Raw genomic sequence first — 23,619 nt, forward strand, 5'->3', positions numbered from 1 at the left:
TATCTACTGGTAATGCATAATTATATACGTAGAAGGCATATTACAGTTGTATTAAATTATTAAAAAGACATGTCCTGTTTCCTAGATCCTAAGTTATAGGGAGTCTTATTTTCTTGATATAATATTCTCCTATTTACAGGTTTCAAGTTTCACGTACGACGTGTGTGCCGTCCGTCTGTAAGAAAAACAGAAGACAGAATGTCACATAATGGGACAACACGAGAACCCGCATGAAGGCTCAATATCTCACAGAGGTCTCATGCAAACAGGCTGTAAAGAAGAAGGATCATACACACAACTTTTGGGATATTAAGCCGTCAATACCTTGTTCTGTTCTCTCACGAACAGCTTCCATTTGTCATGCATCGCGAAAGGAAATGGGCCTAAACCGTTAACGTTCACTGTCACTTATAAAAGCAACGAACATGAAATAAACCAAACCCCTTTTGTTTTAATGGACACCAATATATCACAGAACGTTTGGCTACCTTGTATTTCAGAGTGTACCAGCCAAATGTCAACGTGGACTGTGAAAGTTGACCTCGCTTGAGGTGAAGTTGTAGAGGTCCGCCACTGCCGTGGTGGTTTAATACGCCGTATTTGCTTGTTATCTTTGAAGTATCCTAGTCCTAATCTCGTTAGGTCTATGATCAGATACAGCAATCATGGAATCATTAGTCCGACAAAGAAACAATATACATCAAAGGGGCAAGATCTCAGAAAAAATCTTGCCTTTCTTCCCACAGGATCAATTAGCTGACAAAACCGATTCATTGCGCATATCGAGTCTACGAAGGGTTCCTGGTAGATTCAGTTTGATCCATTCAGACGGTGTTTTATGAAGTATTCGTATGAGACGTCATGAACTTGTGTTTCTATCAAGTCGTAAATGTACTTAACCTTATGCATCTCATGCAAAACAGAATAGGTGTTGCCAACATCACGAAGGAATAAAAAAAAGGAACATCTGAAAGGCCTATTACCATCGAGATGGGACAGGGTTACGCCATGGTCGCTATCAACACAAGCATATAGTTTTATATACAACTGATGCGGCGTTAGCGACCATAAGTGACTCCTTACAGCGTCTTATAGATTACCCGGTAAGCTTTTAAAAGCATTTGATGTTCAAAACTGTGTTTTTCATAAAACAAAAAATATCACTCATTCACTTGGCCTTTGTTATTTAAGATAATTTGTTATTAAGAAGAGATACGTAGAAATATTTAAAAAATTCGGTTTTGTGTGAATTTAAGGTACATACTTTAGGTTTCTTTCAGAAATTATTACCAAGAGATAAACAAGGGACAGAAACGGAATTGTTTTCTAGGCCATGCACCCTTGGATAATGGGTTTCCCAGACGGGCTGTTGAAGGCCCAGCGCAACTCTGCTCTATTGAGAAATTTGAAACTCGTTGCACGATTCGTAAGGAGATTAATTCCAGAACTAAGCTTTAAAGTTTGACGGAACCCTCTCTGCCCTGTCCGTCTCCTAAGACGCTTGGTGTACCACAGTTCGTCAAAATAATTACTAATGACCCGTAACCATGGGCAACGTCAAATGTGACGTAATGGCACGTTGCTTGGCACGTTTTATGACTCGAGCAGGTCTCGGGTAGCAGTCGTTTGTGGGTTGCAGGCATCTGTGAATCTGCCATTAGTTTTTAGTGTTTGGGTGTAAAAAGGTAGTTAACATGATACTCAAAAGGAGTGGCATACATTAGCTATTTAACATCTTGGTTTCTGCATAACAGTCACAGTCTAGAAAGTCTGGAACCTATCAAGTGATGTTAAAAACCTGGCATTAACATATCACTCTTTATATCTTAGCTTGTGTCTCCATCATCAACAACATTACCATGCCCTTGACAAAGAAAGCAAACGCCTCTACATTGACATCTCACATTCTGGCAATCTTTGGAATGTATTTACCATACTTTCCTACAACATTTATGTTAATAAAATTGACTAATTATTTCAAAGTTGTTTTTATTGCATGCATATATTAAGGACATTGGCGCTCTCTGTTTAACTCTCAACAGCCACCACAAAGGTTTCATCATAAGAGTACTGAAGAAAACTATACAACTAATGAAAACTTCCGGACTGAATTTGTAATTTAATTAAATGTGAATAGTAATAACGAGGCGCATGTCACATTTCAATTTGTACCTTTTTATAAGTCACGGCAATTGGGCTAGGCGGGAAGGGGAACTGGCGATAAATTTATTTTCAATTAAATTAAAGGAGACAGTCTTGGGGGAAGCAAAACATGCATCAGTCGGAAACGAGTCAGGAAGAAAGATAAACGAGCAAAATAAGATTTAGTAATTAGTATGGGAAACATGGACACCATGCATCTCAATTGTGAGGCTATTTTTGTGTTTACTTCATGGGGAAAGTAAGTAGAAGCCTGAAAGAAATGAACAGCTTCGGTGGTAGGACTATATGCGTCCTTCCTCTATCATTATTTAATTTTCCGTGAGATGTATGGATTACTAATAACGGCGTCAACGAGAGCTAGGACAAACACCCAAGAGTGGGTGATTGGTATTTGAATTGTAACAAGGGACGCAAGTCTTGACCCCAAGTTGCAGCGCCTGACATCATCGGGAAAAGTCGGTTTATTCCGCTACCTACATAATACCTCGGGCAGTTATGGAGTAATGTTATTACATGAATGCACTGTAAACCATGTAACGACAGATCCTATTGCATGTGGTTCATATAACATCACGGCTGTTTTTGAGGTACCTGACAGTGCTGGTCGAGTAGACCTTACACCTCTTGGCAACTCGTAAACCCCACAGAGTCAAGTAAGAACTGGTCTTTTGTGCCAGAGAAAACATACGTCCTCGTCAACCTCAATGAATTGCCCTGGGTAGATTTAGCTACTTTAAGGGAGACTATCCTTCACGATCTGCTGCTCATTTCCAATCCATGTCTAGACGTTGTAATCAGTGAAACTGAAACTGTGTTTCTGTGTAGTCAGGGTAACCCTTAACTGCAACATTGATATACAAAATGACTGAAACTGTCTTGTGATATATAATAAAAAGGAAACCAGAGAATCTTTTCATTTTCTGAAGAAATTACCTCTGAATAACAGATATACTTCAAAGTGTTCGGCTAGTTATGTTTCAGGGTCGGTAGAATATAGATAATAATTGAGCTAGCAGACAAAGTGTTGTGTCAGGCTCTTGAATTAATTTTGCTAAGACTGCCAAATCACCTGAGCCTAGTGTCCCATTAAAAGGTGAGTCTCATGAAGAGAGTCAGCCACCTGTATCCGACTACAGCAGGATACACTTAACCTCAGCTCACCCTTACCACAGTTCCCTCGCCAGTCATGTACATAGTGTATATACACAAGAACCGGAAGCCTTGCAAACTGCGTAGGTGTTTCAGCGAACGTTGGAACACCTCCTTCCAGTAACATCTGTGACTGCAGTATAATTTTAAGATGAAATATCGCTTGGCAGATATAATGGGAGCGTGGGTTGAAGACACTTTTGGATAGTTCAGTTGGCACTGATAGGGTTAATGCTTCCCCACAGTATCTCATTCCATATCCTCATGAATGAATTCGATAGACATTGTATTTACATCATATCAAAGGCAACTCAAGCCGACAATACCAATCTTATATTATCCAATTATATGTCTACAAGAAGCGTTGTCAAATACCTGAACCTTGTGTAATCGGCTCCCATGTCTATCGTGGTGCTAAACTTCATCCTCTTCCTCAAGCACCTGTCACTCCAGATACAGACATGCCTCTTCAAAGTCCGCGCTTGGAGCGCATAGAGCCAAACTAAAGTATTAATCTAAAACAATCGATTGTCAACATATTTTTATACGTGTACATAATATAATATGTTGTGGAAACAAATCCTTCCTCTCGTGACAATTAGGCCATGACAGTAAAACTGTCTAGTGTGCTCGAGCGCAATGTGTTTTCGTGTAAGGATTGTTTATATTAACTGTCCACAAAAGAGAACTGTCTTAGTGGTAGTGAAATGGACACGTACAACTCATGAGTTATATATTTGGCATGTGGCATTTAGCACGTTTTAAGAAAGTGCTACAAAACTTTAGTTCTCCGCTGTGCTCATCCTACAACGCTAGAAATATACTGGCGTGGTGCAAAAGTCAGTCGGTGAATATTTCAGTCATTTTATGATTTGTAAGAGTAAAATCCAAAGTGATGCAGGGCATAAGAGTTTCCCACATGATGAAATCAGAGACCATTTAATACCATCTATTATATGGTCTCTGATGAAACCCACGAACACGTATATGGTGCTGACAGAGTAAAAATCATTGTCAGGACGAATCTTGGATTCGAACCTTAGATTATAGGGTTCAGCGACGCATATTGTGGCGCCTGAGACGAATGACCCATCACAGTCCCATCAGAGTGCAAGATGTGGTGGCCATGCACTCAAGGAGATAATGGTCACTGACCGATGTGATAGCAGGCCACTTGGCCATCTCGGACGAATATGGACACAGCCTTGTTCTGTTCACACCATTCTAGACCAGTTGTGTCATAATTGACATCTTCCTCTCAACTTGGGGACATTAACTCGTGTCCCCATTCCGCAACATGAACCTTATGGCAATCTCTGGTTGAAGATACTGAAGTTGCTGTTAACCTGGATCAGTTCGACATCACTCAGCGAAACATAACGAACTTTAAATATTCATAAATCATTGTACAAACTCTACAAAACGGGCATGGTGTATTGAACAATATTGCCACATTTAAAGAGAACGCCCAAATGTGCTGCGCATGTGCTGTGCATGTCATAACTCATACAGTTAGCATTATTCATTCGTAAAGCAAACAACATCTGTTGAGGTGTGGAACATTACTAATCAAATTCTATGCAAGGGAACCATGTGCTGATCGTGTATCAGTGTACGTCTCAAAACAAACATGACGTACAGCACTGTGCAAACGTAAGAACAATCAACACTGTGTGCTCAGGCAGCTCTGAGCATGTGCAACAAATGAGGGGATTAGTATGCATCTGCTACGCAATTACCTCTGTGTTCAGTCGGAATGGTGCATGTCGCCCCACTTTACATGTATTGTTAACACGTGTTGATGCTGACATATCGTGGTTTTTTTAAATTAAAGTGTTCAAAATATATAAATCATGGCTACTTTTGACGGTTTATTCCTGAATCAGAAACATTATATACACCTGAAATAAATAATAGGAAATAATTAGCATTCCACATGGTTGTCCTTCAAGGATATCGGGCTGTATTACACTTTAAGTAGTCGGCTGGTGAGACAAAGTGGTCAAACCAATGCTGTTAAGGAACATCCACGGTCAGGACGACCTCCTGTGACGCCACAGCGTGAAGACCGAGCACTGCTTCGATTAGTACTACGGCCCCAATGTGCAAGGAATCACGTCCTGAGGCGACAGTGGATACCCAATCGACGTGTGTTCACCACAGCATTGTGGAACCGTTCAAGGAGAGTCATCCAACGCCCCCTACTGGCAGATCATCATCAGGGGTTCCGTTTGGCATTATGTTCAGAACGCAGGCTTGGAATCTAAGAATCTGGCGGACGTTTTCCCGGTCCGTAAGCAGGTTCCTGTTCCACGTCACGCATGGACAACTGAGGGTTTGGATGCTCTGGAATATGGCCTGTACACCGAGGCACGTCAGCAAAATGTCCATTATGGGGAGGCTCGGTACTGATTTGGGGTTGTAACTCTCACGATTGCAAGTTGGACCTGGTCACCATTCAAGGCAACCACACAGATTACTAATACATCTGAGACGTCCTCCCCCATTTTGACAACTACTCACTCGCCACAAGATCCAGACTCAATCATTCCCGTATTCCCGGGTAGTGACAGGTTACCCCCAGAACAACGTTGTACGCGTTTGCCTTGGCCCGCCATAAGTCCAGATCGGAATCCGCTGGAGCACATTTGTGATACCCTTCTGAACCGTACACAGACAGACCCTTGAGCCCCCTCTCCAAAATCAATCTGCATGAACTGGAAGCAGCTTTGCATCGGGAGTGGCTGTAGTACCCCTTCAGCAGATCCGACGTCTCAGTGTAGGGATGCGACGTACATGTAGGGTGGAGGCCGTGATCCGGGCACATCGAGGGCTTTCGTCACCACTCGCCCTCTTCCGTAACCTGCAAGAAGACTCGTCCCCCTATCGATGAATGTTATGTGCGAAAAAACGACACACCAATCAGAATGCTCGAATGATTTCAAGTTCTTCGACAAAGAATCCCTCAGAAACAATTTTTGATTTAACATATGTCTTACATCTAAAAATATACACAAGACACAATTAAATGTGGTCAATCATACTGTATAGTTCCGCATGTCCCGATGTGCTTTAAATTGCATTTAAAATATATATAATATATGGGGAAATATATTTGAACCATTACGCAACGAGTTGACAATTGTTTTAGGTATGCCCGTTTGCGCTAAGACGGAACCCGGTCGCACAAATGGCCATGAGAGGGGCACGAGTCGCTATTCGGCTCGTCCCGGAATATGACGAGTTGGTCACGAATGCATCGAGAGTTTACTCGTCATTGAACCTTTAAACTGCGTGTGGCATCCTTGGGCTCTATCAAGATGTTCTCGCAAAATATGTTTTTGCTACAATATCGATATTAGAAACTAACCTCATATGACAAAGATGGAGTTTCTTCCTTTTTATTGCTTTATTTTTCTAACAGATAACAATAGTCTCTCGACCCGTGGAGATCCGGGGTAGAATAGGTCTTCAGCAAACCATGCTTGCCGAAAAAGGCGACTATGCTTGTCGTAAGAGGCGACTAACGGATCGGGTGGTCAGACTCGCTGACTTGGTTGACGCATGTCATCGTATCCCAAATTTCTTGGATCGATGCTCACGATGTCAAGCACTGGTTTGTCTGGCCCAGACTCGATTATTTACAGACCGCCGTGATATAGCTTGAATATTGCAGAGTGCGGCGTTAAACAACAAACAAACAAACGATAGTTCATCCGTGCTCATTTTGTCGGTAATGTCTTTCCAGCACCTGTTTCACAAGTTGCTGAAAAATATCTGGTGGTGTTTACCCTTTTCCTAGTGTAGTTCCAGTCACGAAGTTCTCATGAACTGTTTCAGTATAAATAGCAATTATACACAGAATATGTCTCTCTATTCCCACACTACCTCAGTGCAGGTTCTGAGTAAGTACTTTGTCACACTGTGGCTAATGCTAAAAAGACGGACTTAGGCAATCGTAACCTGCCATCCAAGACTTTAACGCACTCAATACCGGATCAGTAGTGACCTTGCCTAACGATACTTTGATTCTTGGGGGTAATCGACAAAACATTATTCATTTACTACAGTAACATAGTCTGGGAACTGTCGCGCCTGAGATTTCTGCGTGGCATACGAGATGCATACCCGTACGGGGCATGCTGATCTGCTCTCTTCTACAAGCACATCTCACATGCAGGCTTATGTCAGTGAATGAATCTATGGGTTATAACACAATGGACATTAGAACGGTCATGTTTTATTCACAGATGTCATGGGCTCATGTCAACCCATCATCTGTGTTGGAATAATAAGCCAGCCATAAATCCTACAATACAGTATATAAATTTATCTCGCTTCTATTTTTTAATATCATATGATAGAAACAGTAATTATATAACGAACGTGCAATCATGCTGGTTTCTGTGTTGTGTCTATGAGGTTAACGAAGCAAATGAGAAAATGAAGGCTTTTCTTTATGGCAAAATATCCATCTTGAGAAACGTAAGACGTTTCCTTCCCTAACGCGAAACCACAACGTTTTTACACAATTAATTCTTTGTTTCGAATAAAATATCTGACTTTTAAACCCATGTCGGGTAACCATGCTTAACCTTCTCACTTCTTTGCCTTATCCACCGACAATGATGAAGAACGGCCATTAATCACAATTACACAATGAGACATAAAATCAATCATCTGTTGAGAGGAACTTTTTAAAAGTGAAATTTATAGTTTGTCATTTCAAAACTTTAAGGTAGGATTAAACGTCTATTGACCTCCGCCTTGTTATCAAGGAACCCAATTTGCACTACAACCTTTTTTGTCAGAAGCACAATAGAGAATTTCATGACGGCACTCTGTGATCAATTCTCACTAATAGAGAACACCAGAGAATGATCGCGGGGTCTCCTAGCCGCATCATCTCCACTCATGTAAACAGCTGGCGAAATCCTCCAACACCACTAAATCCCATAAAACTATTTCGGACGTGTTAGCTTGACTCGAACGAGCAAGTCACAAATGTTATGCCTTAAGTGCTTCTTTGAGAAAACTTACGGATCACATCAGTTGCTCCTAAATATCTTCAACAGAAGGGTGTATCTTTTTATGGCCCATTAAAACTACATTGGGTGACACAGACGTAAAATATACACTTGAAACCTAGGCTTGTCTGGGCATCAGTCGCAACAGAGTCAACAAACATGAGTACGTTAGGGTGATTACGTCACTTCGCAAACGTCCAAATGTAACGTCTATGTTATTAATGTCTTCACCACCTTGTGTGTCGTAGCCGCCATAGCCATTCAGCAACTACTAGAGGCAACTACCGAAAGGCAACCTCAATAGGATATTACTTAAATTGTCAAGTTGCTTAAATTGTCAAATACACACACGAAGTTTAGAAAAGATTTTCTATTATTTTCATCTATCATAGTACTGGTAACTGATGTATTGTGATGCGGGTTCTCGGAGATAAGTGCTGTGTCGTGATGTCGTGATAAGACATTTTATAGTGACTGGACCTATTCTGTGTTCTGACTGTTCATGAGATAAACACTGCAATCTGATACGTACAACATTGTGACTCGACCTATCCTGAGATGATCACTGTGTTTTTACTTCTTATGACATTAACACAGTATCGTGATATGTACAACATTGTGACTGTGTTTATACACATATTATGACCATGTTCTGAATTTTGTATGAGATAAACACTGTATGTTGATATGTAACCTTGTGACTGACTTATCCCGATATTATTACAGTGTCCTGGTGAGCCCTGTCCTGATATAAGTACATCATTGTCATAACCCTTTCAAGAGCCTGTAAGAATAGCATTGTCAGAAGACTTATCCTACGTTGAACTACACTGTCATACTTTCCTGAGATAAGCACTGAGTCGTGATGAGACTTGAGACGAGCATTGCACCCTGATGCTACATATCTTTAAAGTAGTCACAATGTCGTGACAATTATTATCAAAGTTGGTGTTCGGATCTGAAACTTCCGACGAAAGATCAATAACAGATGAAAATGCATTACGGGTAGGGTCTCCGTCAATAGATAGAACCGCATTAGAATTGAATCGTTTGCTTTCTATCAGAAAATCTACCGACATTCAATCTTAATCAGCTTTGTGGAGACGTGTTGGGCCGGCGAACTCTGCGCCAGTTTCTCAATCATTGAAAGCTATCACCTAGAGCTGTATAAACAAACTTATACGACCTCGTGTTTAAAGTGCTCATTCAAATGTCATGTCGGAGTTAGTGTACTTAGTTCTAGCATCTGATGGTCCTTGAACGTGCCTATACGTTTCAGGGGCGACTGGTCGACGTATTAATCCACAAGTCAGTTAACATTGTTTTGACAAGGGTGTCTGTCTGATTAGCTGTCTGTGGCATATTGATTGGCTTGTATTTCAGGTAAAATGAAAGGGTCTGTTTGGCAATAATAGCATCTCCGCTCATTACGTGTAAAGGTTGCGAAGGGCCACTGTTGGTACTATGAATCATTTCATGTAAAGAAATGTTATGCTTGTTAAACCGTATTTACGTTTATGTCTTAAGCTTTAGTTAATTGCTCCAATTGAATAACAGCATCTGCACAAATACCCGTTATCACAAAATATACAAGTGGAACAGGTTCTAAAATGAATGTTGAGTAAATATGACAACTGTTGAAACATACTTTAACTTGTACTCATATTGATAAAACTAACCCAGATACGTCCAGATGCGCGTATTCACAATTCACGCACGAAAGTGTAAAATTGGGAAAGTAGACCATGATGTTAATGCCTCTCGTCAAGATCTGATCAGATATGGCTCATGGCCAAGCCAGATACCGAGCAATGTCAGGGAGCTCATTTCAAATATGGGTCATATGGATATAAGACAGGATACAGGGATGATTACACAAATGCAGCTGCTTCTAACCCACGCATTATGAAGGGGAGATATTGTCAGTGTACGTCACAAAACTAAATATAACAGTGCTCCTGTTGTGTGTTGTTCTGAGCCCCCTCCCCTGTTGCACCCCTGTTGTATGTCGACAGCATCAGCCTGTTTGTGGGGTTAGATTCTCTGCATAACCTCATATTGAAATTTGAAGTACATATAACCTTCATTCAATGCAATGTTGTCCGGATATAACGAAATATGATGGAAGGACTCATCGACAGTATTTGAGCCTTATTTGTTACACAGCGTGTCAGCTCAATGTGGGAGAAAAGGCAGATGTGAGGTAGGACTGCTTCATATTAAGATCTATGCATAATGATTAAGAGTGACACAAGATTGCGTGACAAGAGGGATGACTACAACTTCCAAATAGTCTACTTTCCCTTTTATGTCGAGTAATATTCCAGCAGCTGCAGCCTTTGATGTCTACGTTTCACAACTTCTGAGGTACAATTGAGCATACTCTTTCTGTGATGATTTCAAAGAGCCTGATACGACTCTCGCTCAAAGGTTGTTGAGGAGCAGGGTGACAAGAGTCAAAGCCTTTGTAAAGCTTTCAAAAAGTTTTATGGCTCCTATGTGAGGGACAAAATCTCAGAGACAAAAATCAGTGACAAACATTATGTCAGATGCAATTCCATATTGTGACCATATGTTGTCGTATCTTTTCATGTGGACAATTGACATGCCTTTGCATGCGTTCGTGACGGGTGCCACTGGTGGGGCAGGAAACGCTCACCTTTATGCGAATAACTGATGTATGACAATTTCAGAGTGATACATAAACACTTATGATATAGTTGGAATCTAACAGTGGAATTCTTATGATAATGGAAAGGGTTGTGTCGCTGTTGCTTGTCATTTGCCAGTTAAAGAAATGTGAAAGAAAGTTGATAAAAATCTGACAGGCTAAACCGACTCTAGTGTTCATACCCACGCCTGTTGGATCCTTTCGCGGCTAAGGGATGCAACTCGGCTGCGCCCTAGTCCAATTAGCCACCTGTGCCCCTCATGTGAAGATCTGAGGTACATGCGTTCTTTACTTAAATTCATCTGGACAGAACAAACTCCATGGCTGTCAGATTATTACTTTCTGAACACGAATATTGTATGCATAATGACGATGCAGCTCTTAGAGTGGAATCCGAATTCGAATTACCCGAAAATGACTCTTTGAAAAATCGAATACATTATTCGAAGGCATGTGACCTGTCTTACATGGTATTCTTCACACCCTAACCTTCAACAATCTATAATATGAGTCAAGTTTCCCACATGCCCAATACAGATATCAGGTGCTTTGAAGATAGAAAGGCTTTCCTACATACAAATTATCTGGAATCTAAAGTAATTTAATAACTCTACAACTGAGCATATAAACTCCCCCAAAGCGTTCTTTAAGAACCGATCTCTTTGCATTCATATAACATATTGAAAGAAATGCTAATGCCATGTTATAACAAATCAGCAAGCATTTACTGACAACACTGTGATGATCTGCGTGTGGTCATCTAACAGCGTAGGGGCGCCGTCACGGGATTTAGGTAGTTCCTTGCGATTGAAAATGTTCACTATTCGTTAGTGTATTAAGAAGACTGGCAAGCAGAACTCTTTGAAGTAAATAAGGTTATTATCACCATCCATTACGTCTTAGTCGTACAGTCTGTGCCCATTACACCAGTGATGAACCATTATAAAGCGAACGCTGTGATGACGACTTGATAGAACTGTTCTGGAACTAGGAATATTAACACACACGAACTGCCTCTAATATATTGCTTTATTTTGTACGATGAATATAAACATGAACGGACTATCAAATTAACTGTGTAATAATTTCAACGCCTTAGATTATATGCTCGAGTCTCAGTTACTTGATAAGACAAGAATCACAGCAAAATATAAGAGACACACACATATAATAAATCACGAGTAATTGTTTTCCTTACAATACTCACTACTGGCACCAAGTGTTCGCAGGCGTGATATACTATGTTCGTAAATGTTCACCATACACACGAACTATATAACGAGTGGGAGTTTATGTACACAATACCTGACCTATATGATTTAATCTATGATGTGTTCAAAAAGTTTACGATTCAAGGTCATCCACAATGTTCCCATTCGAATAGAAATGTGAAGGTGAAGCATCAATGTAACATTTAGTATTCTGATGCAGTCAATTGTCGGGTATTTATTATATTTTAAGTATTGTCGTATGAATATGCAAGTACCATCATGACGACAGTTCGCTCCGAGGCAGCTTCCAATAGAATGACCTGACCTACCAGCACCGACCATACGTGGAACCGATGAAGAACTGGTGCCACGGTTGCTTGTTCTCTGCGTGAGACTAAAGGGTTTGGCGAATGGTTTTCCTGTCTACAACACCACACTAAGCTGCAGGGGCTGAAACAAGCAGGCTGACCTCTGATAGCACATGTTTTGTTGGTTTGCAGCTTATTAAGTCTGTCTTATCCTGTTATTGGTAATGCATTCCAGCTGTCTGTTTATATGGTTACTGTTGCGGGAGGCCTAACCTTCATTACATACAATCACTGTCTTGCAAAGGGCGGGTTCTGAAATAATGACGATGGCGTTCACTGACGTTTAGTGCATTAGAACAGAGCTTTAGAGCTTGTGCATATGAAGAAGTGTATTAATTCATAAATTAGCAATACATATTGAACTGAAATCCAGTCAGCCAGTCAAAGTTTGTTGGTTGTTTATGTCAGATGTGTAACAATTATGACAGAAATATTAATTTAAAATTAGACAGTTTGTCCAACAGACACTACAGAATAAATTAAAATGTGAGTCGAAATGAGGTTGAGGTGAGGTGAAATGGGGTTTAACGTCGCGTTCAAGATAATTGCATTTAAATGGCGACGTGCATACACATTTGTGTGTGTGTGTCTTTGTGTGTGTGTGCGTGTGTGTGTGTGTGTGCATGGTGCGTGCGTGCGTGGGTGTCTGCTTGCATTAGTCTGATCTACTGCAGATTTTATTGGGCTAGCCAGCTGAGCTGAAATACCATGCCGCAGTTTAGTTTGAACTCCCCGCTCAGGCGCAGCATACTGACTCCGAGCCGACCAGTCGTTGTTTAAGCCACGTAATGCCGAACGTTTTTCAGTACCATTTTTAAATATCTTTTGATATGACGCGGCCGGGGATTGACCCCTTGACCTTTCCCTCTCCGGGCAAACGCTCCACCACAAGACCACAGAGGCGGTCATCAACAAATTGCGACTCTCCTGCAAATAATTTGAGCCACTACAGTATATAATTGGAGCCACTACAGTAAATAATGGGAGCCACTACAGTAAATAATGGGAGCCACTACAGTAAATAATGGGAGCCACTACAGAAAATAATGGGAGCCACTACAGTAAATAATGGGAGCCACTACAGTAAATTTTGTAGTCAACACAGTAAATAATGGGAGCCACTACAGTAAATAATGGGAGTCACTACAGTAAATAATGGGAGTCACCACAGTAAATAATGGGAGCCACTACAGTAAATAATGGGAGCCACTACAGTAAATAATGGGAGCCACTACAGTAAATAATGGGAGCCACTACAGTAAATAATGGGAGCCACTACAGTAAATAATTGTAGTCAACACAGTAAATAATGGGAGCCACTACAGTAAATAATGGGAGTCACTACAGTAAATAATTGGAGTCACTACAGTAAATAATTGGAGTCACTACAGTAAATAATGGGAGCCACTACTGTAAATAATGGGAGTCACTACAGTAAATAATGGGAGTCACCACAGTAAATAATGGGAGTCACTACAGTAAATAATGGGAGCCACTACAGTAAATAATGGGAGCCACTACAGTAAATAATGGGAGTCACTACAGTAAATAATGGGAGTCACCACAGTAAATAATTGTAGTCAACACAGTAAATAATTGGAGTCACTACAGTACATAATGGAGCCACTACAGTAAATAATGGGAGTCACCACAGTAAATAATGGGAGTCACTACAGTAAAAAAATGGGATCACAACTGTAATTTTAACTTTGATTATTCTTAATAGTCAAACATTTTCTGTAAATGGATAAACCTACTTAAACTCATAAAACTTTCTATAATAATGCAGCACATCGTAACCTACCCAGATATAAATATAATCAGGACAAGAAATCCAACAAACCGACAACTCGTGTTTGTTTGCGTTAAAAATACAAATATAGATATTTGCCGAAAAACTACAATAATAACTCCTCTTGACTCAGCGTTATTGGTGAAATGTTTACACCAGTGGTGTGTATGGTATATTGTAGCATCACTACATAGTCTGTTTTCACATAATATCAAGCATCAACTAACTATACACTGAAAAACGTTTTGGGTTGTGTGTCATAAGGATGAAAAGGATGAAATTTGATTACGTACGGGTACAAAAGAGCGTCTTGTTCAAGAAAGTACTGAGTAGAATTGTTGTACTATTACGTGGACATGTATTCAAAACAATGATTAAGTCCAAATCGTCCAAATACAATGTCTTCATTCAACAACGAACATCATATTTCAGTAAGTTTTCGTCCGTCTAATATCAACTAATGGTGAGTCCTTCTTGATCTAAATGCTGGGGATGTATATGATACTTACTTGGACAATCACATGTGTTACAGCTAAACTGTTTGCTTCTTTTACTATTCCTTATAAGTGTGGTCCTACCATTTCTATCTATCGCATGACATGTCCCATGAAAAATGTAATATCATTTTCACATTAAAAGATTAAACGCTGTCATAGAGCATACTTGCACATTCCCCAGAGCTCCATGTTAACCTCTGATCTTTTATTGTGCACATTCTGCACGGCCGCTAGCATGGCATGTGATCTTTCGTAGCTTTCATTCACATGTGTATCGCAATACAAATAGCACGAAAGATCAGTTCACGTTTAGGGCAAGGATTTACTTCATGCTCCGATGAATAGCAGGTCACGAAACAGCTTACGGTTGTCGTTAAATGCGCCGTATGGTTGTCGTGATGGACACCATATGCAGGAACGTCTTTGTTATCAAACATAATTCCACCTGCGCTGGACATCTCTTCCGAGCAGATTACCATCGCGTGTTTTCAGCCTTTTCTCATTTACTAAGATCCAAAGAACCGGAAGTGAGTTCAAAATACAAATGGCTGACATTTTCAGTCTTCCTGATGGATTAATTCAGTCCTGGAGGCGAGAAAGTAGATCTACTCAGTAGGATAGTCTGGGCTGGACCTAGAGCTACCTGGGCCTAACATACACAGGAAGACTCACTAATCATTTCATCGGGCATTTGTCAGCTGTTCCATGTGATTTCTGTTATGCACTAGTCATGTTAAAAATAATTTCAAAGGCACAACAGTAAAGCATTTTATTTTGACATACTGCAAAATCAAACTACATATCCCGTCCTTATACTGCAGCATCAATTTCATTAATTGAAGATTGAATTTCTAGGTATTCCACTTCTCTCAAAGAAAGATATCGAGTTTTAACCAGTTACAATTCAACCTAATTCGATAATCTCAAGATTGACATCGAGTCGTTTTCGTAGCGTTGTTGGTATTCATTCCGACCGAACTAGGGGAAAAGTGAGACTGAGAATAAAAATATCAATTCCCTAGGCCCCGAGCTGATAGCGCCATGGCGAACTTCGGGTACAAGAGGTCAATACCAAAGACTGAAAGTCTCAACCCCAAAAGTGGCCCTTACTTAGCGGGCCAGCGGTGAAATGTTGGTAATCGTTGACGACATTGACCTAATTTACAAACAATATTACAGTTTCTGGACGACGTAGGGTCAATCCGGAGGTCAGAGGTCATTTAGATATTGGCTATCGATTGGTTCTGAGAGGGCGAGATAGAAATAGAAGTGCTCCTAGACCTAATTGATATCTGTAAAGTTTCTAGGTGGCCAGGGATGGTGGATTAAGCGTAATCATCACGGACCGGGAGGGCTAATGTCCACAAGCTCTTTGACAGCTTATGGATAATTATTTGATTATGTCGAATATCCCAGCTACATGTAACGAACGCGGGAAAAGATACAAATATATTTTCAGCTGCAGTGACACCCAGTCTCCTGATAGGGGAGCTGTGGAATATTTACAGAATCATTTTAAAAGAAAATGTAAATTATGAAATTCATGCTCCCATGAAGTTAATGCGAAACTGCCAGAACATGTTAGCAGTATTAGAGTGACGATCCGTGCCCTCGGTGCACGATAATACACGCAGCCCAGCCCAGCCCAACTGGGCCCAGAGACAGGATGCTCATTTACATCTTTACACACGACAAGCCTAAGGTTTGGGGATCCTATGCTGACCCGGAGTGCTCCGCATAGACCGTCATCACAATCATGAATTTATTCACATAGGCTTATTCATGTAAGTTTCGTGTTTGAATGGTATCTTGCCTCTGGGTAGAACCATGAATAACATTTATCATATTAAGTCAAAAATCCTAACTAAACACAACACTGGGAAACTGATCCTCACGCCAAAAGAAACACACCAAGAGTCTATACAGACTGACACATGATAGAAATACCGATTTCCCATCAAAATAAATATAGATATGGATTTATAGACAGATAAGCCTACACTTAGATGCAAATAGTTCCTGGTTAGATATTACTTTCGACGCGAGAAATGCATCTTAATCATCCGAAGGGAAAACATATACCACATTTGTGAATATTTATAAAACTAATCAATACGTACCAGAGAGAGAGAGAGAGAGAGAGAGAGAGAGAGAGAGAGAGAGAGAGAGACAGACAGACAGACAGACAGACAGAGAGAGAGAGAGATGGAATATGAGAGAGCTACAAAGAGATGGGAGGTCGATAGAGAAAGAGAGGGGACGCTGAGAGAGGTGGAGAGAGAGAGGGAGAGAGAGAAAGAACGACAGAGAGACAGACAGACCGAGAACTTCCCTCCCACTTCCTTTTCTTGGAAAGAATACTGTCCTCATTTTAACCTCCTACTTAATGACAGTTGTTCAACATATGCATGCCAAGGGACTGTCACGGCACCGTCGTTCACTAGAAAATGTCAGACGTTGTATCGAAGATGGCATGATGCTCAGAAGCTGAAACTGAGATATAATTACGAATTCTACGGAGGTCCCTCAAGAACAGAGATATAATCTTTTATTCTGACTTGCCAGGAGCCAACATCTAACACTGCACGGAGCTTGGGTCACATGCTAATATTGACACACTCATGAATGAGAGAGGCGGATATACAACTGAGATATATACACAAACTTATAATCATTCAGAAGGTAATTGTAAGTTATATATTTTCCATCAAACAAAAAATTGACAAATCATTCAGCTGACATGACAATCTCATTAAAATCAGACTTTGTTTATCGGCAGCGAGAAGTAAGATCTGGTTGAGAGATTGACAGACATGAAAGCCGATCCTTATATTGTGCTAACTGTCCTATCCTTCATACTGTATTGTCTATCATATCTTGACAGAAAATGCAGTATGCAGATGCGACTGGATGCCATTCTATCTAGATTATGGCTACCTAACCAGTGCCATCAACGAATGCCCCAACAACATAAATATAATATTGTATTCCTTTTACATATGTATATAGTTCTTCATAGTATACGCATTAACTAACGCCGTTAGGAGAATAACACGTCATATGGTACACTCTCATAAGTCATAACACACTCTCCTAAACACAGTCCTGAGAACAGTAAACTCCTACATTATGCTGTGTGAGCAACAGATCAGTAGTGGTTGTGGTAAAGCCACGGGTATGTGAGGAAGTTATACTATAACATAGTTCCTGTAGTAAACTTATGTGTAAGGTTAAATAAAATAAATCTACAAGGGAGTGTTCATTTTTTATAAGGGGTTGGGGGTAGGGGGTATTGGTCTTATGAATATGTCATATTTTGCGCCTCCCAATTTTATGTACCATTTTGCCATGCCCCCTATAATAAATAACCTCATGCTCTGGGGTCTTCAAGAGAGACTAATCAAGAAGTTACAGTTGTTTAGTAGCGATGAGCCGTAATTTAGTGAAAGACGCTGCTCTTGATTCTGTTGTAAAAACCTAGTGATTGTGCTGGGTGTAGTTGGCAGTATTTCATTTCAGCAATGTTGATAGTGGCAGTGGCAATAATACTTTTAAGATGTGCATTATTTATATCAGTAGTACCACGTATATCGTCTTAATAGACATTCGCTGTGGAGCAAGAAGACATTGGGGGTTGATCGAGGAATACTGTCTAACGCGGCATAAGCAAGTGATCAGTAATAACTGTGTTAATCACGGTGCTCTTGCAGTTACTGTTGAAGTAGTTTAGCTGCAAAGGCGGATGTAGACGTGAAGTGCGAGCCTTTCGTTCTCAATGAACTTGCTTAGTACCAAATGTAATGATGAATATAATTTCAAGAAGTTGAATAAAAAACGTTTTGGTGATCTTACAAATTCGACTGTAAGTCATGGCTGACGTGGGATAGCTGATATAAATATTTGTGAATGCGCCAAAGTATACACACCCTAGCGAGGACAAGTTGCCAACATCATTTTCAAACACATTTCTAAATGCGAGTACAAACCATCTGGAATAACTCAAATATTTACCCAAGGAGGCAATGTGTGGGGAAGAGTTCTTCAAAGGCAATATTCGTTCCGACATTTAATAAAGCAAGCTCGCAGGTAGAACCGATTTGGGTAGAGACGGGGCAATTGAATTACTGTAACCCTGTAGCCCATCGGTGCTTTGTTGTTGAGGCAATCATGGCGGACAGAAGCACGTGGTTCTAATTTTGGTGGGTATCGAGTTTCCAACTCCTGCTGCTCAACCATGTCCCTCGCAGAGAGAAAACTGTAACAACACAACCCGCAAGTTGTAGGTTGCTCCGACATATATCTTATAGATTATCGCCTTAAAAAGTACTTTTTACTGGCTTGCATCTGTCTTCTGAATTACTTGGTGTTTGTTGTACATGCCTGATCAAGAGATGAGCTCGTAAATGCCCCTTGTGTTGGTGGGCTATACACAGAGAGTCAAGGGATCAGTCTCACAGAGATCGGTGCACGTTGTGTGTGAGGGATCAATGTTGGACCATCCTCTGTGCTGGTCACGCATTACATATCACAAACGATTACCCACACGAGTGTTTATCAATAATGTGGTTTCAAATAGCGCCATACATACACATACTGAATGAAGTGACAGCCATGATCAATGAGGTTTCAATTATTGATTAAAATAGAATTGAAATTGAAACTGTTGAATATCCTATATCAACAAGTTTCTTACCGAACCAATAACTTTGAATCGCAAGAGTTATTGCAACATTAGCTATTGTCCATCATTAAAAAAGAATCCATTTTCAATCATACTGTCAATCAGATGTTATGCAAATATGCCCAGTTGTCTCGAATGTGAAGTGGGTATTAGAAGATGTTAGTGAGATTTGAAACGATACATCAAAGCCATGACAGTGACAGATTGTTATCACAGATTATAAAAAGTGTGTGACAAAGCACGAATGATAACACATGCGTCGGAGAACTTGTCTGATCTATTTCCGCCAAGTTTGCCTATTTCCTTACGCCAACAAATGCATTAAAATACGCCGTCCCCTCATTAATTAATTTCAGAATATGCAAACTGGTGTCAATATTAGGCCATGGCTTGCGAGGAGTACTTAATTCTCCTCTTAGCTCCCTGTATATTGACAAATGTGAGCGTGTTATGAAGAGATCGACCAGAGAGTGACCCAGAAGTTTGGAACAAAGCCAGGGAAACCGCACTGCTAAGCTTGTATGACAGTGTAAACTAAATCAGTGCGTTCGTCAAGAAACTAGGGAAGTCTACAGATAAATGCCAAAGCGACCTACCTCTGTGCTGCTGCTAAATCCACAAGTTCTCAAGGTGTTGAGGATCCACTGCGAGGGCAAACAACTAGTGAAAAAATACCGCAAAAGTGTCTAAACAAGATAAGATTTCCTTTCTAGTCCAGGCGACTCTGGAGCCGTCGGTGAGGGATATACCATAGAGTTAAGAAACTGTGGAACACGGCCGTTGCTAATGATACGCGATCCTTCAACCTTGCGCGTCACACTCCCATCTCGCAGCCAGATGGTCACGTGACTTTCAGCGTTCGGCTGAGGAGGAGGAAGAAGCGTCCGTTGAAAAGGATCAATACCTGTCGTTGAAAGAAAGATGACATCTTGAACAATTTACAATGGATTATCTACTTGAATTCATTTGCTCCTTGATGATGATGCTTAGAGCCGTGGACTGGTGGAGGATCAAGAACTGCCTATTGAGAGTCTGACATGCAATTCACAAACTGCCGCTCGAGTCTCCGATAACGACATGTCTTGCATACAGCCACGTCTACTGGGTCCTCGGGGACTATCGTCTCCTTTGGCAAGTTTACAAATTAATTTCAAAAACCCCTTTGGATTTTCATTGCGAAAAGGCTTTTGTTAATTGCACCAGCTCATTTAGAAGATCGACAAACACTTCTCGATAATAGAGTTGAAGGTTGAAATGGTGAAGAGGATCTTTAATCTGAAAAATACCTGCTCGGCTTGGCGATAAAATATAGGCTTCAAGACACTAGGGATTCATCCATGGAAAAAAATACCGGCTCGTCGCGACTGTAAACGATAGGTATTGATAACACTGGAGACTCCTCGTTGTCTAACGGATGAACTACAGTTAAAACTGAAAAGAATTTGAAGTTTAAAGAACCTGGAAGAAACTATGTCTATTGGTTATAGGGACGTTATTTAGACGTTTCTGAATGAAATCTGTTAAAGTGCACATGAGAATGCATCTGTAATTTTCACTTTGACAAGTGCCGTTCGTTATAAAGGGATTTCACTGGATTTCGGCACATTGACGGAATTTAATTACATACAGTTAAACCCCGGTATTACGAACGGTAGATTTTCCAGTGTCGTACGTACGAACCAATGTCCGCATTTACGAATCATTGCTACTTTGCGACATTGCGACATGTGTATATATGCATAATTTGTTAACCATGTGTGATCAAAACGCGACATGTTCGAATTGACAGGGTCCGGTGTATCAGGATTTCATTGTTTACTTGTCAACACCATAGTCTTATACGATATGTAGTTTCACCTAATTCCGAGCAATGCCGGGTAAATGTTACAATACATATTCTGAAAGACGAAGAACCTCGTCTTCAGCGATGTCTCGAATAACAGAAGTCCGAGACACTGAATTTCTCTAAACACGTGCCAGTTAAACAGACAATGGTCTTCATCCAATTTCTTCCTCTAAAATTAGCTACCCCTAAGGCGTAATGTTCAGCAAACATACACAGGATGCCACTGTCACGTGTCCGGGGTCAGGTTACACCACCCACATCTCATCTCTCTGTAATGACCGTTCGCTATCTGCCCATAATAGGGGGGTTCCGTAATTTACGAGGTCCTGTTGACAGAGTTTGCTGGCGTGTTTCGGGCCCTCCTGCAAGTGTTGAGGTATAAATAGCTTTCGGTGTTGAGATTTCTCTTGGGGTGTAGGGTGATTAGCAGGTAATTAAGTTGGACTCGCCAAATAACAGATGAGGCCCATACAAAGACCCTTTTCATAGTCAGTGTGAGTATGTCTATGATCTGTGACGATACGATCTCACTGATAATGTTCAATAATGAAATTAGACAAACAGATGTGTTCCGTGAACACTAACGATCTAATGTCTATATGTTTTATGTCAGCATGAAAACATGAATAGACGTGCACACTTTCCATGCAATTACATATGTTGGAAAATTTGCATCTAGTTAGTAGGGTATGCATATTCGAATTTGCATATTTGTGATGTTGAAGATATCTTATCGTGCAAGCCTTCGCAATATAACACGGTCAAGTCCATTCTACATTTAGAGATAAGTATCAGATCGGTAACTGTTCTTTAAGTTATAATACGTTACGCGTCTTGGCAGCAAGGGAGCGCTGGGGTAGTATACTGGTCAAAGTGTCGACTCACCACGTCGAAGACCCGGGTTCGAATCCACATAACGAAGAAACCCATTTCTGGTGCCCCACATGGCTGAAATGCAGCTTGTAGCGGCGTAAATACTCATTCATTCAGGATCGAGCCTGATACGATACATAAACATTAGCCATTCGACAAATTAAGGTTTGGTTTGGTTTGTTTGGTGTTAAACGCCGCACTCAGCAATATTCCAGCTATATGACGGCGGTCTGTAAATAATCTAGTCTGGACCAGACAATATAGTGAATTATATCATGAGCATCGATCCACTTAATTATATTTTTTGTTTTGTTTGTTGTTTAACGCCGCACCTAGCAATATTCCAGCTAGGAATAGAGAGACCCCCCCAAAAAAACATATCCAGTAAATCGCACATACTGTTTGAAAATCATATAACATGTTAATTTTCATAACATACATGGTTACCATTCTGTACACACATATCCTTGGTATTTAGATACGCATCTCAAGATAATGTTACACCGCTGGTCAATATCTGTATTTACTGCAAGTGTGCCCGTTGTCAAAATGCACAGTGAGTATACTGTGTGCATACGTCTCCGACACAGCGGACTGCTGGAGTAGTTAATTACATACATTATCTTTCAGAAACTATCTATATGTTTGCATAATGGCATGTAAAATACTTCTTACACGATCAATGTTCCAGAGGATTGCAATTCTATTCCACTCGATTAACTTCAGCCTTATGATAGTCCCAACTTTTAACGTTAAATGTGAAAACATGACGTATTATGGAAGAATCAAATCGAGTTTTACTTTGAATACAGACAGGTCAAAACATAGGAACAAACTAAATACTTTGACACGAATCGTGTTTAGGACAGGCGTTTTGATGTGATTGTCAGGATTACGCATTAAGGCCGTACAAAGCCTGACGATGTATTACAGTGACACATTCCAGCTACCTACAGTCGTCATGGACACCAGCGCCCGGCTTATATCTGTATAACTGCTGTCAGTACAAGGAGTTACATAATGTGTATTGAATGGTGTTATATATCAAAGGGGCTTTCCTGTATAATAGCCATGGCATCAGGAAAACCACGTGCCTATTTCAGCACCGATAGTGGGTTATTTGGGTTTGATATGCTTCATTTTGTATTGAAGTGATAGACTGAACTCATGTTACTCAATGTAACCAAAGTAGTTATCAAGTCCAAGGCGTTTTCGTGATGAAAGTTGAAATAAAATTACTGGTATAACTACCTTTGCACTTATTTGGCGAGCGCTTGTCAGACGAAGAACCTTGTCTCGGAACAGCTACAGGACATTACTTTCACACTTTGTGATTGACGT

The 23,619-nt window shown here is 40.5% G+C and overlaps 1 protein-coding gene across 5 annotated transcripts in view; it reads right to left on the reverse strand.

Annotated features, from left to right (window-relative positions):
• The window catches only part of LOC139476115 (glutamate receptor ionotropic, kainate 2-like), a 128,739-nt gene that overhangs the window by 90,633 nt on the left and 14,487 nt on the right, over window positions 1–23,619 (reverse strand). Inside the window, exon 1 of one of the 5 annotated variants that reach the window (XM_071259375.1) lies at window positions 23,530–23,614. The exons of 1 other annotated variant lie outside the window; for it this stretch is intronic. The gene's annotated coding sequence lies outside the window, so the exon portion shown is untranslated. Of the gene's footprint in view, window positions 1–3,687; window positions 3,742–20,155; window positions 20,394–23,529; window positions 23,615–23,619 lie in introns of those variants that run through there. 3 more of the 5 variants (XM_071259374.1, XM_071259382.1, XM_071259376.1) reach the window with 3 other exon arrangements.

This window comes from Haliotis cracherodii, unplaced genomic scaffold, assembly GCF_022045235.1.
Source record: "Haliotis cracherodii isolate W230 unplaced genomic scaffold, xgHalCrac1.p SCAF_3, whole genome shotgun sequence".
In the NCBI taxonomy this organism is placed as follows: domain Eukaryota; kingdom Metazoa; phylum Mollusca; class Gastropoda; order Lepetellida; family Haliotidae; genus Haliotis; species Haliotis cracherodii.